The sequence below is a fragment of the Artibeus jamaicensis genome, unplaced genomic scaffold (assembly GCF_021234435.1).
Source record: "Artibeus jamaicensis isolate MK-2021 breed Jamaican fruit bat unplaced genomic scaffold, CSHL_Jam_final contig_685, whole genome shotgun sequence".
NCBI classification, from domain to species: domain Eukaryota; kingdom Metazoa; phylum Chordata; class Mammalia; order Chiroptera; family Phyllostomidae; genus Artibeus; species Artibeus jamaicensis.
Window position 1 is genome coordinate 8,065,001 of NW_026521924.1, and position 16,413 is coordinate 8,081,413.

A 16,413-nucleotide genomic window follows, 5' to 3' on the forward strand; every position below is an offset into this window, starting at 1 on the left:
CAGCTCCGCTTTCCTCTCGGTGTCAGGGACGCGAGAAGCTCTGGAGCTCCAGATACAGGAAGACGATGGCCAGTTCTTTCCCAGGTGCCCCAACAATTTAGGATGTTGGGCTTTTAACACACTCGTTTGTGTTAGTAAAACCTCAGCCTGGTGTTTGACAGTTTCCACTTTACTACTATCTGGACCTCATTGTCAATTTGCCTCCATTTTAATTCAGTAAACATGTGACTTTAAAGTTTTATTTCCAAAAAATGCAAGGAAAGGTAAAAAAGCAAGGGGCCTTGAGTTTAGGGAACAACAGATTGCTGTTTTCATTTAGACTAGACTGGAGGACGTTTAGCCATAGATATATTTTACCTGACCTAGAAGTCAATTTTTCTTAGGTCAACGATGGACAGGAACCCATGCTGCTTGGTAGTGCTCTTTTTTCCCCTTAATTTATATTAAGAAAAGAAAACATGAAATGTGAGAAAATTTAAATAAACAAACTAACATTTTCTAATAATTTTTAATAATCTAATTTTGATCATTATGATTCTGCACTCAATTTCAGTGTGTGGCTTTTTTCCTCCATACCACCAAGCAATTCTTGTGACTCCAGCCGAGTGTCCAGCAAGTGAACTCGGTTCTGACACTATCTCCCGCCGGAGGGAGCATCGGAACCTACAGGTTAAGGCTTCAATCCTGGAAGACAGCTTCCAACCTGCACCCTGCTTCACACACCAGTTGTTACTTGTAACAACTGCCCTACCCAACTGGCTATAGTTTGGAGTTCCATTAATTTGCTAGAGCAATTCATAGAACTCAGAGAAATATTTTATTTATTAGACTACTGGTTTATCGCAAAAGGATGTAACTCAGGAACAGCCAGGTGAAAGAGATGCTTCGGACAAAATGCAGGGAAGATGAGGCATTCCCTGACTTCTCCAGGAGGGAGAAGCTCCCTAGAGCATTTGGGACAGCCCCCAACTAATTGAGCAACATGGATCAGGGCTAAATATTCTTAATATCTGTGTTAGGGTTCCCTAGAGAAACAACCTATAGCAAGCATATATCTGATTGGATGAACCTCACCTACATTACGGAGGGCAATCTACTTTACTCAAAGGTTACTACTTAGATAGAGGACAGACGGACAGACGGCTTTCAGAGGGGAGGAGCCTGGGGGGCTGGGTGAAAAGGGTAAAGTTTTACAAGAGGGTATAAGGCAGGATAAATGGTGATGGAAGGAGATTTGACTTGGGGTGGTGAACACAAAATGTAATATATAGAGAATGTATTATAGAACTGTACACCTAAAACCTATATAATTTTATTAACCAATGTCGCCTCAATAAATTCAATTTAAAAAGTGAATAAATAATAAATAAGTGTTAATCTCATCGAAAAATATACCTTTGCAGAAACATCTATAAAATGTTTCATTAAATATCTGGGTACTGTGGCCTAGTCAAGCTGACATATAAAATTAAGCATCACAGTATGCTAACAAAGTATTGAAGTACTTAATGAATTACTACTCTACTGAATGTATTTTACAAAATGCTTCATTGTACACCTGTTTGTGCTAGAAACGTTTATGCTCAGTGATGTCACATTCAACAAAAACATTGTGGTTATTTCCTTTCCAGAGAAGTCAGGAATACGCTTTGATGACTGAGAACATGAACTCATTGTCTAAATTATTTTTTTGATTTGCTGAATTTTATTTTTATTTTCAGTTACAGTTGAAATTCAATATTATTTTATATTAGTTCCAAGTGTACAGCATAGTGCTTAGACAATTATATAATTTACAAAGTGATCCTCTGATAATTCTTGTACCCACCTGGCACCATACAGTTATTAAAACATTATTGACTGTAGTCCCTGTGCTGTACTTTATATTTCTGTGACTACTTGTAAGACCAACTTGCTACTTCTTAATTCTTTCCCATTTTTCACCTATCCTTCCCATCCTCCTCCCATTTGGAACCCCTCAGTTTGTTCTCTATGTCTATAAGTTTGTTTCTCTTCCATTTGTTAATTTATTTTTGTTCCTTATTTCCATATATAAAGTTAAATAGTAAGGTATTTATTTTTGTCTGTCTGACTTATTTCATTCAGTTAAAACCACAGCGAAATATCACCTCACACCCGTCAGAATGACTATCAACAGTAATTCAACAAACAATGAGTGTTGAAGAGGATGGGAGAAGAGAGAATCCTAGTGCACTGCTGGTTGGATTGCAAATTGGTGCAGCCACTGTGGAAAACAGTATGGAGGTTCCTCAGAAAATTAAAAACTGAATTGCTTTATGACCCAGTAATTATACTTCTGGGTATAGTGAAAGAAATCCAAAACACCAGTTCAAAAAGATATATGCACCCCTATGTTCATTTCAGTGTTACTTACAGTAGCTAAGATATGGAAGCAACCCAAGTGCCCCTCAATGGACAATTGGATAAAGAAGATATGGTATAGATACACAACAGAACATAACTTGGCCATAAAAGCAAATGAAATCTTAACATTTGTGACAACATAGATCAACCTGAAGTGTATTATGCTCAGTGAAATAAGTCATTGGCTTTTGAACACAGACTCCAGGCCCTCTCCTCTTTCAGAGGATCCTTATGGAACTTAAATTTCTAATCCTCTAATTACGTGGTTGGGTCCCCTGGCAACCAGTCCCCATTCCTAGGTGCTTTCCACAAGTCATCTCATTAACATAACAAAAGACACCTTGATGTTGATCATCACTTATAAAGTTCCAAGGGTTTTGGGAGCTCTGTGCCAGCAACTCCCAAAGGAAGTTTCTACAATAAGAAGCAAGTATATACTACTTATTATAAATAATAGTATCACAATAACAATAATTTAATTTTAATAATTATTTTAAATAATTAACATAGCTGTGGCTAAATTATAACTTTAGTGGACTATTTCTTTCATCATGGGTTAGATTTTATTGTATTCTGAACAATTTTAATAAATTAAGTTAATTTAATATATTAAAGGCAATATAGTTCACTCTTTTAGAAGTCATTCATTTATTAATGAGCTAATTATAAAACTGCATTATTAAATTTCAAGCTAGAGCTCTTCCTTTTTACTTATTTTTTTTCTTATAAATGAAGTATATACTTATTGTAAGGAAATATGAAAAGTGTGCTGAGTAAAGTCTGGCTCTGCTCCCATAAAGCCCAGCTATCAGGAATCTAGGGGCTATTCCAGCCCAAGTGTTGCAAACTCAGATGTTTAGGGGGGGAAAGCAAGTCATGAAAATAAGAGAAGCAGGCCATGTGCAGAAAAGTAGGATGGTGAGGAGGACATTCTCTTTCTAAAGAGGTTCCTGAAACTTGGCTCTTGTTGATGTCTGACAGATACTTGTTTTTCGAGAGAAGCCAGAAATCCAAATCTTCATGTAAATTCTCCTGATTTAAAAATTTTGGGCAATCAATTGACTCCACCCTCCTGAGTTCTATTAGGCTTGTGCAGAGTGTCTAACTTGTCCCCTATCAACAGGCTTAATCAGAGGACGCAAGAGATGGGGTCCAGCTGCAGGATTTCTGTTTGGATTCCTCCGAATTTCCCTCCCTACAATCCTGAACTTCAGAGGAAGGATTAAGAGCAATCCCTGATATTTTCCACTGGACATTGAAGATTGCTCTTAATCCTTTCTCTGATGGGGGTCAGGACCATCTCATTGAATTGACATATCCTGGTTCATGCACTCGAACTTGTGTAGATGTGTTACCGAACAAGATGTCCGGGGTGGGGGGGGCAATACAATAGTTGGCCCACCTAGGGATGCCAAAAATTGCTATGCAACAGAGGCCCCTCCCAAGGACAAAATACTAATATCTACTGGGCTCTTCTGTCCGCTGCCAATTGGAAAGACATCTCTCAATGCCAGAGATTTGTGAAAAGGAAACAAAATGTTTATTTAATGCTATTTAGGCTCAACGCCTCCACTAAAATATCAAAGTCCTTTAGGGTATACACCTACACCCACACAGCTCTCCCTTCTCCCACTGTCCCAACTCCGGGTACCGTAAATCAGGAAAAGAGCACACGTCCTTTTTTCAGGCCGCTGGCACCGTCAGCTGTGTCACCGTGCAGGCAGGATCTCGAGTTAATCCAAAGTACTGTGGTCCCCTCTCATGGTCCACTGGCAAGAGTTCTTTGTACCCAGTTCCAGTCAAAGTCTCTTTTGCTTTCCAGGCCACGCGGCCAAAGGGGGCACCCCAAAGCCACGTGGGCCTCTTCTACCAAAGCTGCAGGAGTTCACACTCCACCAAAAGCATGTGGCTTTCTTCTTCACCTGGCTGCAGGGATCTCCATTCTGCCCCAAACGGCGTGGCCCTCTCCTCACCTGGGCAGTTATCCCCTCATGTCCTGGAGCCAGTCTTTTCCAAGCTCTCACACAGGCATCTCCCTTCAGGGACGCAGCCCCTAGTTCCTTCTCCTGAGTCCTCACCACTCCCTTCTTCCTGGCTCCAAACCTGGCCACTGCTATTTAACATGTCTATGAAACCAGTTAAAGGTTATAGATATGTTAAATAATCACTCCAGAGGTTAGCTGCAAAACTGTTGCTATGCAAAACAGCTCTCAATGGCCCTGCTCCATTGTCCCTTCACCCTGGGGAGGGGGGTGAGGTGAGGACATCTTATATGTCTCCCCAATATTCCTATACACTTTGAATTCTGGACACCATTCCAAATCTTTTTTTGCCCCCCCCCTTGGCTGCACCCTGTATCAGAAGTACTCATGATTTAATCCAGTTGTCCCCATCTTTTCATTGCTGTGGCCTCGAAACATATTCTTTTTAAAAATAGTTTATTTTTACTGCATTTCCCCACTCATTATTTATCCCCCTTAAAACACATTCTTGAGGGAAAATCACCATAGGACAAATAGATCATTAAAAACTTGATTTCGTGAAATATGACTTGGAGCTTTCCTAAATTAGCACACGTGAGCTTGCTTGATTTTAAGTTTAAAAGTTATGCTTGGAAAATGGACAAAAAGAAGGGAGAATGGTTGAATTTATTCTCTATTTTTAAGGTAGATTCTTATATTATACTCAAATACTAGTAAATAAGAGCATTGCTAGAGTTTGTTTTATTATAGGCCAGATTCTCCAATTTGACTAGCCAGACTCAATTTCAAAGTGTCTCAGTTAATTTGATTTCTAAAGATGTTGACACTCATTGCTTCTGCCAATTGTGTTAGATAAGAGAGAAAGGCAATGCACCCAAGTTCAAATGTGCTCAGGCCTGCCTGACTGTATTGTCAAAAATGTTTGCAATTGGAATACTATTCTGCCTCTGACATTTTTCAACTCCTTAAGAAGTAAAGCAGGGTTTGATTTAAACAAAGGTTTTTTTAGAGGTATAAATATAAGTGAAAATTAAGGTGAAAGTGAAGTCACTTAGAAAATAAAAGACCACCTCACGATAATGTAACTGTGGCATAAATATAAAATAAGCTAGGTTACTGAAGAGACATGTAATCAAAGCTAATTTTCTAAGGCAACAATTTGAAACCAGAGATAATAAGCTACAGTGGGATAACAAAGACAGAACTGCTGAAACTTAAAAAGAAATTTCGGCAGAGAACGCACAGACTGATTCAGGAAGATTGTTCACAAGTTGACCTCAGGTTCTACTCAAGTCATTTTGCCCAATGAAGTCTACTAAAGACCTTAACATAAAACACACAGCAACAAAAATTTTTAATAGAAAACCTAGGTATAATCATGAGGTACAGAGACCTTCTTAAGAAAGAGAAAAAATGTAAGCTATAAAGGAAAGTTTTATAAGGTACATTTATCTAAATGAAAATAACTCCCTTGGTGAAACATGGACAAAACTCAAGAAATTCATAGAAGAAGAAATGCAAATATTATCATCTGGTGGGAAAGCAATATTTTCAACCATTTGGCAATAATCTGGTACTGTCTGTAAGCCAGAAAACGTATTTGCATGGCTTTGACTCAGCCTTCTACATTTGGGAATCTGGCCCGGACTCCCGACAACATGCGAGGATGGAAGCACTACTGGCATACTTATTGCAGTATTCTTTGTAGAGGCAAAAAACCAAAACAAAACAAAAACAAAACACAACCAATAACAAGAGTGAAACAAAATAACAGCAACAACCACCCAAACTCTAAAAACCCCCTTAATTAATTTTAACCTCATGCCACATGTACATTATTATCACTATATTTTCTTGATGACTTGTTTGAAAATAAATTTCATATATCATGACCCTTCATCTATAGATACTTCACCACACACCTATCCTCAAAATGAGGACATTTTCCTATATCACGGCAACTGTAATCATTTCAAGGAGATTAATACTAAGTCTTTAATGTTATCTAACATCCACCCATCTCCAAACTTCCCTTATATTAATGCCCATACAATTTTCTAGGGTACCTTTTTTGACCACAGTTCAAAGCTCATGTATTGCATTTGGTGGTTGTGCCTTTCTCTTTTTTCTCACTTGAATTATTTCTTGCTTCCCATTCTTTTATGACTTGGATTTTTCTGAAGAGTCTTTGTTCAATTTTCTCATAAAATGCTCACATTCTGAATGTGTCTGTGATTCCCTTATGGAGTCCTTTAAGTTCAAACTGGAAACCCTGCCTTTCCTACAACTGGAAGTTAGATTAGTATGCTTGGTTACATGGATTTTAAAGATTTGTTGGGCAAGAATAGGTAATACATGTTCATTTTTATCTCATATTGCAATGTATTAGTGGGTGTCTAGTGTCAGGTGTTGTATTACCAGAGATTCTAAGTTTGACGTCTTGAAAAAATGGTAAAAACCAGACCTCAATTTTGTCAAATGTTTTTCCTTTTGTAATTGGCAATTATTCTATGGGATAAAACTCTGGATCCATGTAAATTTTTCTTAGCACCTTCTTATGAAATTGATGACTATTGTCCATCTCAATGATGGTCAGTAATAATGGTCAGTGATAACAGTCTACTTCTTCCTTATTTAACTAGTATTATTCTATAAGGAAGAGTTTTAACTTATCATATGCAGATGAGCTAGAGTTCCTCCTAGAAAAGCAGATTAAGCATTTAAAAAAGTTTTTTTTAATTTATCTTTAGAGAGGAAGGGAAGGAGAGAAGGACAGAAATTCAATGTATGGTTGCCTCTCATGAGTCCCCTGCTGGGAACTGGCCTGCAACCTAGGCATGTGCCCTGACTGGGAATCAAACTGCGATCGTGTGGTTCGCAGGCCCGCGCTCAATCCACTGAGCTACACCAGCCAGGGCAAATTAAGCATTTAATTCTTTTCCTTTAATTACAGATTTTCCAAGAAAGGCCTCGGGGCAATGATTATTTCAAAAGATGGCAAATGAGTTTTCTTTTTCTCCTCTTTCCCTGAAAATAACTAGGGACGATACATTTTTATTTTTATTGAGTCCTCTTCAAAAATTCAGTTACAGCCTTTATTGTTTTTGAGGTCAAACCGTCCCATGCGTGGGCAGTGGAAGCCCATTCAAGGCAGGCTCTGGGTCCCTTTGGCATGCCCTGTTACTTTTTAGCACTGGCTTGATTTTCTAGGCATAACAAGATAACTCTGATCCTTCTCGTACTTTCCCTGCCTCAAACCTGGAATCAGCTACCTTTCCTAAGAGGCTAGAGTGGAGAAGGCGTTCATTACCCAAGCTCTGGGTGCGGAAAGCGCTCACTGCTACTGAGCTATCTTTGCATTCTGGCAATATTAGGACATAATATACTACAAATTTAAATGTCATTCTGTTGAAATTTTCCTCAATTTCTCTAATTTTATATTTGCATATCTTTTTCATTCTCTAATTAATTTTGTATATTTTGGTTTCTGATAACACTAACATTTACCTATTTGCTTTATATTGCAATATGCAGATATAGGTTCAATGTTATAACTTATCAATACAATAAGCATGTGACACTTAAGACTTTTTTGAGGTTATTTTTCACAAAATATATCTCACTAAGGATGCACAATGATATTACTCTGCTAAAAACCACTAGAAATAATTATATTATTTGTATAGTTCTGTTACCTTTAATATACACATAGGGCCATTTGTTTCAGTTTGTTTTCTCATTAAACGTTTTATATCATTTTACTTCTTTTTCTCTGGGAGCATCTTATTGTGTTTTTAAAAATTTAATTCCTCCCAGTCTTTTAACCCTTTTAAAAATATCTCTGGCCTTTGGGAAATAGGATGGTAATAATGGTACTATAATTATCTTGCTCAACCTATTTTGAAATTTACTGCTAAAGATCAGGGAAAATAATAAGACTAACAAACAAGCAAAATAATGACAAAAAAATCAATAAAACTCAGTTTCAATAGAATAAAATATAAGGCTTCCACTTAATGAAATACAATGCAGTTACTAAATGTAAACCAAAAAAAGGTTATAAAAACAGGGAAAAAAGATTGTATTGCTGTGATTAATTAAGAAAGTCTACATACTGTTGTATATGTACTGTGATTATACTATGGGAATATTTTCTAAGAACACAAAATTACTTTGAAAGGAAATACCAAAATATAAACTGTATTGGTATCATGAGTATTTTAATTTTTTTATTTCACATTTTTATAGTAATGTGATTGTTTTATTTTTAGCATTAAAATAGTGTTCTAAAATAAAAACAAAATCTAATATATTTTTTAAAAAATGCAAAACACTGAATGTGGGCTAGAGTGCCCCCCAAAAACTTATGAAGAATTACTGCAGGGACTATGGTATTTTAACCTTCACATCATCAGTTAATGAAGAGGTTATTAATAATCACAAGAAGAGCATTAAAAAGTACATATATAGAATGCGTGGTTTCAAAGTCAGGTTGAGCCACCTTGCGAAGCCTCATCTTATTTTTAGGATGATCTCATGAATGTTTTGTTCAACCAAGAACAGAAATCACAGGGGCCTATAAAAATTACGGAGTAGGATGGGTCAGGTTACCAGAGGAGTGTTGAAAAATAGCATGTGGGAAAAGGGGACTACATTATGTATCCCATCCATTCCAGGTTTTGTTTGTTTTCTTCCAAATTTCCTTACAATAAATTGCAATGGGAGTTTGAGTCAAAATGGCTGAGTGGCAAATTCTGACTTCTACTCCAAACACAAGGAAATCCTAAGAAGGAACATATGCATTTATTTAAATTTATAGCTGAGTTTTAATATGAGAAAAGGAAATCCCTAAGTCACAGGAATAATAAAGGAATGCAAAACCAAAAGGCATAGTGGGGGCCTAAGGAGGTCAGTTGTTGGAGTGCTGAGCCTGAGATACCCACAGAAAGCCAGGGCAGTCCACACTTGAGGTTGGGGCTGGAAAATCTCAACCCATAATCTTGAAAACAAGGCAAGGAAGTGAGTGATTCGTAGGGCCCATTGGAGGGAAAATGTCAGCAACAAGGGATCAGAAACCCAAACTGGCACCACGAATGAGTACAATTTCCAAATTCATGTAAGCCTTGAGAATGCGTATCCAGGGTCAATAAATCAAAGCAAACCCTGTTCAACAATTGATTAAACTCATAGAGTCCCAGCAGAAGCCCAGCAAATTCAGACTATTTGGATTCTGTACAACCCAAGGCAGGAGTGAACGGTGTAGGTAAACAATTCCCACTGAACATGAACTGAAAGTTCAAAATTAACAAACCACTGAAGTAAAATGAAGCATTTGATCAACCTTGTAATTCAAGTTTGCCAATGGCAACTGAAATGTAAAGAAAATGAATAAAATGGTGATCAGTACATTTCTAGGGCGAAATAAAAAAAAAAACACTTGAGACTTAAACAGAAATAATTTGGATGGTTCTGCCAATGTAGAAAAACACAATTAATTTACAAAGGATGTAAATTCCTGGTGCTTTTAATCAAGTGCTAGAGTATGATGCATGCCTATATGTTTGGCAGACTTTCCTAATTGAAAAGGATAGTAAATTTAATGTTTATTTTTTAAACAAATAACAACCAGCCTGTTGCAAAGGGCTAGGAATGCAATCACAAACTATTGCTGTAGATTTAAACTAGTGCATAATTCAATTTGGGATAAATAAGATTCTCTCTATAAAGACTGCATTTTACCAAATATAACCTTGGCAGCTTATTCAACCCCTTGGAATTCACACAATCTCATATATAAAATGGGGATAATAATGCCAGTTTCCACGGGTTGCTGTTAAAAGGTTTAAATGAGATCATGCATGTTAAGTAGTTAGCATATTGTGCTTGCTTATTAATTAATTTTGTATAACTTTATTTCTAAAGGGAGAGGAAGAAAAAAGAATTTGCAACTTAAAACATTTGGGAAACTGTCTACTAAATGGGCTTTGTTCTTTCCAACTATATCATTTGAGTCATTATTTGGTCAATACAACACAGTTATGGTATTTTTTAGATCTCTTTTTAAAAGAAGATTTTATTTATTTTTTAGAGAAGGGGAAGGACGGGAGGAAGAAAGGGAGAGAAACATGGATATGTGAGAAAAACACTGATCTGTTCCTTCTTGTATGCCCCCAAATGGGGACCTGGACTGTAGTAACTCAGGCATGTATGTGCACTGACTTGGGAATCTTACAGCAACCTTCTGGTTCATAGATTAGTGCCCAACCCCCTGAACCACACCAGGCAGGGCTAGATCTCTCTTTTTGGGGCTACATTCTGGATTGTTGGTGACTTTGAAGTACTTATCAACAAATATCTTTGAACACCCTGATTGGAGCAAGGCTCTATGTTTGATGCTGTGGAAAATAAAAAATTTAGAATCCTTCCACAGTGACAAGCGATGTGCTTTTCAAATTTTATTTCAGGTCAAAAGCCAAATGCTCTTGACATAGTTCTTTTGTGTAAACTCCTCTATACATCCATATACTCCAAGAAACTACCTATAGAGGAAATGAGCTCTTAATACAACAAAGAACACAGATCCTGTGACTTTTTCCCTAGCTCCGCCCCCATCCGTTCTTCACTGTTCTTTCCCTAATATGCCTCTCTCAAAATGCTGCAATTTTCTTACTTAACCCATAATTTATAGCTGCTATGTTTCTTAAAATGTATTTCAAAATTTTTTTGTAATTATCTTAAAGGTGTCTAGAGATTACTGTAGAAACCTTTGAAAGGGAATTGACGATTATGTAGTCAACCCCTCTAAGAGTTAGTAGTATTGGAAATAGATTTTAGAAATTATACAGGCAAACCTTTTCCTTTTACTTAGTACAAACCTGTGGCCAAAATAAGAGGCTTTCTCAAGGATGCAGCTCATTAGTAGCAAAACTAGGACCAGAACCTAGTTGATTCTCCTCAGCAATAGATTGATTGAACTAGTGGCCCCAGTACTGCACCTCTCTATAATCTACGGCCTTTGCCGTAATGACTTTAAGTTCCTCTTACGAAGAGGGAGTCTTTCTACCTCTTGAATATGAGGTGGTCATGTGACTTTCTCTGGCCAATAGGATGTTAGCACACTGGCCCAAGTAGAAAAAGCACTTGTACATTTTAGCTTTCACTCCTGTTATTCTGCCATAGTCATGGGAACATGCCTGGATGGACTAGGTTCGTAGAGGACAAGGCACATGGGACAAAGCTGAGTCACCCTAATCATGCCAGTTACACAGCGCAAATCGTCCAAGGTCAGCCAGCAGCTGTCTGGCACCCAGAGATGTCAGCAAGTCCAGCTGAGATCTGCAGAGTGATCTACCTGACCTGCGTCTAACCATAGACCTATGAACAAGCCTGGCTCACATCAGCTACCTTCAGGCTGCATCAGCTGAACCCTGCAAACTGTTAAAGTAAAGAAATATTCTATGCTGATGAAACTCGTGTTTGTTTTGCTATGTTCTTGTTGCTTTTTCTCCCATGATGCCCATAATTTATGTCAAAAGGATACATAAAATTCTGTGGCCTTGACATGAAATAAATTGCCACATTCCAGGGGGCAGACTCTTGATGCTTTAGATACATAACCATTCAGCAACTAAAAGCAATTTACACTACAAAGGTAAGACGATGATTATGCTACTTTGTAAACCACTTCATCCTAGCTAATGTGTGTGTCCCAGGGCTTGACATTTTTGTGTCAGCACTGAAGTCCTCTTCCCTCACAGGCGTCTTCTATTAAAGTCTAAGAGTTTTCTCTTTTTAGTTAGTTAGCCTCAGCTGGTTCCTATTGTATCTGAGAATAAAAATGATTGTAAATGAGGAAAACAATCTTGATTTTACCAAAATGATTAATCATAGTTCAGAGACACCTTGTTAAAGTGAAAGTTACCTCTTACATGAAACACCAAAAGGTAATCTAAATTTTGAAGACCTATGCTCTGGGCTAAGAAAGATAATGAACTTGTTTTATAACCTTCAGTGAAGTATTATCCATCAGGGCATTATTTACCATCATTCTTTAAATATGGAAATTAAAGACTCCCATTCGAGGGGTCTAGAGCAGAATCCAGATCTGACTCCTGCACTCTTGCCTCCTAATCCAGGGCTCCCTCTTCTTCATTTCAGGCCAAACCCTCACTTTGTAAAAGCAGGATTGGTGAAGATCTCAGTAATCCAGTATTCTTCTGCGTGTTGAGAGGAAAATAACAAACAACTCCGGCATATTTTTTTTTTGCCTGACTAGGATTTCAAAGTTGCTTTTGCATGGTAATGAGGGGCGGTGCCACGGAACAGGGGCCTACTGACAGGGCCCTTTAAGGATGGAGCACAGGCTCCTGGGGAACAGGGTTACCCGGCTGCAGTTAGCCTGGTCCATTTCTCAGCCTTCACTGGGCTCTTCGTATTTGCATCTGTCATGCTTGGAAGACCCTGGCTTTTCACTACCCTACATAATTCTTCAGTTTAGGATCTGCTTCTTTGGCCAGCTGGCTGTTTTTCTGTTTGCCATTAAGTGCAGTCTAATTTAATCAGATTATTTCTGTAAAGAGGCAGATACAATAAGAAAGGATAAGCAAATGAAAAATTGGAGTAAGGAAAATATCCTAGCTTAACAGAGAGAAGAAAAATTTCTTGGCCTAGAACCAATCTAATAAATATTGCTACTAAATTGCAGAGAAATATAAAACCATAAAAATAACGATGGTAATATAATTATAGTAATAATTATAATTTACTGAGTGCTTATGGTATGGCAGGTACTGTTCTTAGGACTTTTCATGTATTAACAAATTTAATACATGTGCATTAATTTCAGCATCTCTAAACGGAAATACCTATAGGGACCAAGAAACAAAATAAATCTGTGAACCAGGTTTGGTATAAGGCAATAAAGGAATACCAAGAACTGTGGCCAACTGAAATTGTATTTCATATTCAAAACACTTGAATTCAAAAATGTTAACATGTACCAAGAGTCATATAAAAAGCTCAACTTGGTCTGCAAGTCACCAGTTTGTGGCTCCTGCTTTAGCTGCACTGCAAGGAGCAAGCACATGATAGCAAAGGGCAATTGATGTCCACTGGGGAGAGGCTACGACAGACAGCACCAGAAGAATCCCATTCTCTCAGCCACATAAACCCTAAATGGATCAATAAAAAGCCTCAAGTCAATTGAAATAAAAGGTCATTCAAAAGCTAATTATTTTCAGATGAAGTGTGCATCTCTCTTCAGTCCAGTGGAATGCTACCAGTGGGAAGAATTGAACTTATATTATTAATTCATTTTCTATACTGAGTCATATTAGAAGAAAATGTTTATAGTGCAGATGGTGCCTGCCACCATCTCAGATAAATGGGGAATTCTTCTTGGGAGGTCTTGGCTGGGATCCTTGAAGACATGTCAAGAAGTGGTCTTTGAAGACTTATTCCAGGGAGGTCCTGCTCTTGCTGTGGGTCTCCTTTGAAATTAGTGTCTCCTCATCTGCACATACCTTTGTCCTAACTTCCTTCAAAACTTCCCAAGTGTTAGTAATTACCCACCTTGAGCTCTAGCAAAAACTGTTCTTTCTTGACTTAAAGCCTATAAGACACATTTAAAAAACAAAAGACAGGCCATGAGATGTCCTAGAATGAACTCATCCAAGTCCCAGGAGAACGCCCTTCTCTTGATCACCTAAAATTAGTTTTGGTTTTTCTTTTTCTTTTTATAAATGTATATTTCAAGAGTGGTTACTGTGCTAGGATTTTATCAAGATAATTGATTTTGATGGTTAGGGAGAGAGAATTTCCTAATTATACAGTCACTCCTTCTAAATGATGTTTAAGCCTTCAACTTAAATAGCTGTGGTTTTAGGTTGGCCATTTACAACTTGATCTGAGAGGCATGTAGACATTTATTCTCTTGGCCTAAAGGGATTTTTGAGAAGTCTGGTTGTCATGTGAGAATTCTCCACCCAGGGTGAAGTTGGAGACTAGGAGGAAGTTTCTCAGAGAGAGCAAACTGAAACAGAGCCAGGGAGAAGGTAAACGAATGACTCGACCAGGTGGGGATTGCACTAACTGCAGAGGGCATTTTTCTGTTACAGAGAGCAGCAACCCTATTTTGCCAACTAGATTGCTGCCAGATGCACGCCTGAGGTTGCCTGCCACGTATTCTGATTTTTTAAAAGAATCTAGCAATTTGGATTTTCATGTTAAATCTTCTGGTTTGTCAATGATGGCATCTACATTAGAAATTAAAAATAAAAACACCAGGCAGTCAATACGAAAACTCCTGGGATATCTGAGTAATGTGTTCCTTGTGTTTGTCTCTGGACTTGATGGGTAACTAGCAAAGTCTGCCAAGGCCTCCCCACACAGGGCATAGACTCCATCCTCTTTGCTGTACAAACAGAGACATCATCACATTGTGCTGGTGTCCTGAATCATCACTAGGAGGGAGAAGACACTTAACTAAAACTGGGGATAAGCTTTCGACCCTCTTCTAGGCAGCTCCTCTGGAAGGCACTTGTTAAATAATTCAGAAGCCATCCCATTTTCTCATTTCATTTATCAAAGTGTGTTGATGTGGGCATGCTAAACCCACAGGGTCTGGAATGAGAAATCTGATAAACCTCATTGCAAGGTACTTTTTCTGCAGCGCTCCTTTGTAAATCCTCAGGCCAGAGCCTTCTGCTGATAGTCCCCCCATTTTTTCCCCCAAGAGGTCTTCAGAGGTGATTGGGAGCAAAGTGTTTACTGCCTATATCTTGGGGGTCCTATATGAGTGGTAGTCAGTTTAGAGTAATTTAGAGTATAGCAGATTTAAATTCCATTATCTTGGCTTACATTGCAGAAAATGACTAGTTATCTCCCAAATTTACATTCCCTTCTGTGCCTGGATGGCAGCTGCCCAGACACTGGCAATATTTTACAAATCCTTCCCACTGCATCCAGGCGCAGCCATCTGACCCCATTTTTGCCAATGAAATGTCAGTGCAGGGCTTTTCAGAGTCATGGGGGGGGCATCTCTACCATCTCTTTCCCTCTTCCAGCAAGGTCCTGGAAGAAGATAGAGGCTCATTATATAAAGAATTTGGTTTTCTGAATCACCATGTAGATACATGCTGTCCACCAATCAGAATTATCCACATTAGATGAAGAATAAATAAAATTCTATTGCATGAAGCCAATGACATTTTTTGTGCTACTTGTTACAGCAGTTAGTGCTATGTCTACAATACATTCTCATATACATAATCTGTGTTGCAGAATTTACGTTAAAGTTAGGGGAATAATTCACCCATATGTCAGCATCAAGAATGTTTCTCCTATTTAGGATTCATCTTTATTAGCCAATTTTCATACCATAAAGATGGCCTTGTAACATTGCTTGGGGCTTACTTGGTTATTCTAGATATAAAGTAGAACCAAAGGATAATCTTGACAATAAATCTTAAATACTTTATAGCTACTTTACAGCTATAACAGAAAAAGAGCTAGCACTAGGAAACCCTGAGGCATTATTACTTTCCATCAATCTTGATCTATTTCACTTTTACAAGAAAAATGCAGAAATGAAAAAATTTATTTCTTCCATTGTTGTAACTGAATTAAAGTACATATAGAACCTAGAGTGTATGACTCTAATGAAGTTACTCTTGTAAGGACAGGAATGGGTGACTTCAATTATTATTGCAAATCAGTTTTAAGATAACATTCCTATTTCTTTTGCTTTGATAATAAGGCAGAGCTAGTCAGCTAAATCTTTCTGCTTGTACCTGCCCATCGGCTAACCATCTCTTAGCATATTCAGGGTGAACAAGAGTAGTTTTATAGTTGTAATGCAAATAAATAATACAATAATTAATAAGTAATAAAATAAGAATAAACTGTATTTTGTGTACTCACAACTGTAAACTTACTTTTGCCAACCCCTGCATAATGCTGAGGTTGCTTCCAAAACTTGGGTGATTACTTCCAGTCACATAAGCTAGGCGATTAAAGGCTCACTTGATGGGTCAGAAGCACCCTTACT

The 16,413-nt window shown here is 37.8% G+C and overlaps 1 protein-coding gene across 4 annotated transcripts in view; it reads right to left on the bottom strand.

The window, feature by feature from the left end:
* Nucleotides 1-16,413, bottom strand: part of PLCB1 (phospholipase C beta 1) — a 670,267-nt gene that overhangs the window by 14,958 nt on the left and 638,896 nt on the right. The gene's annotated exons all lie outside the window — the stretch shown is intronic.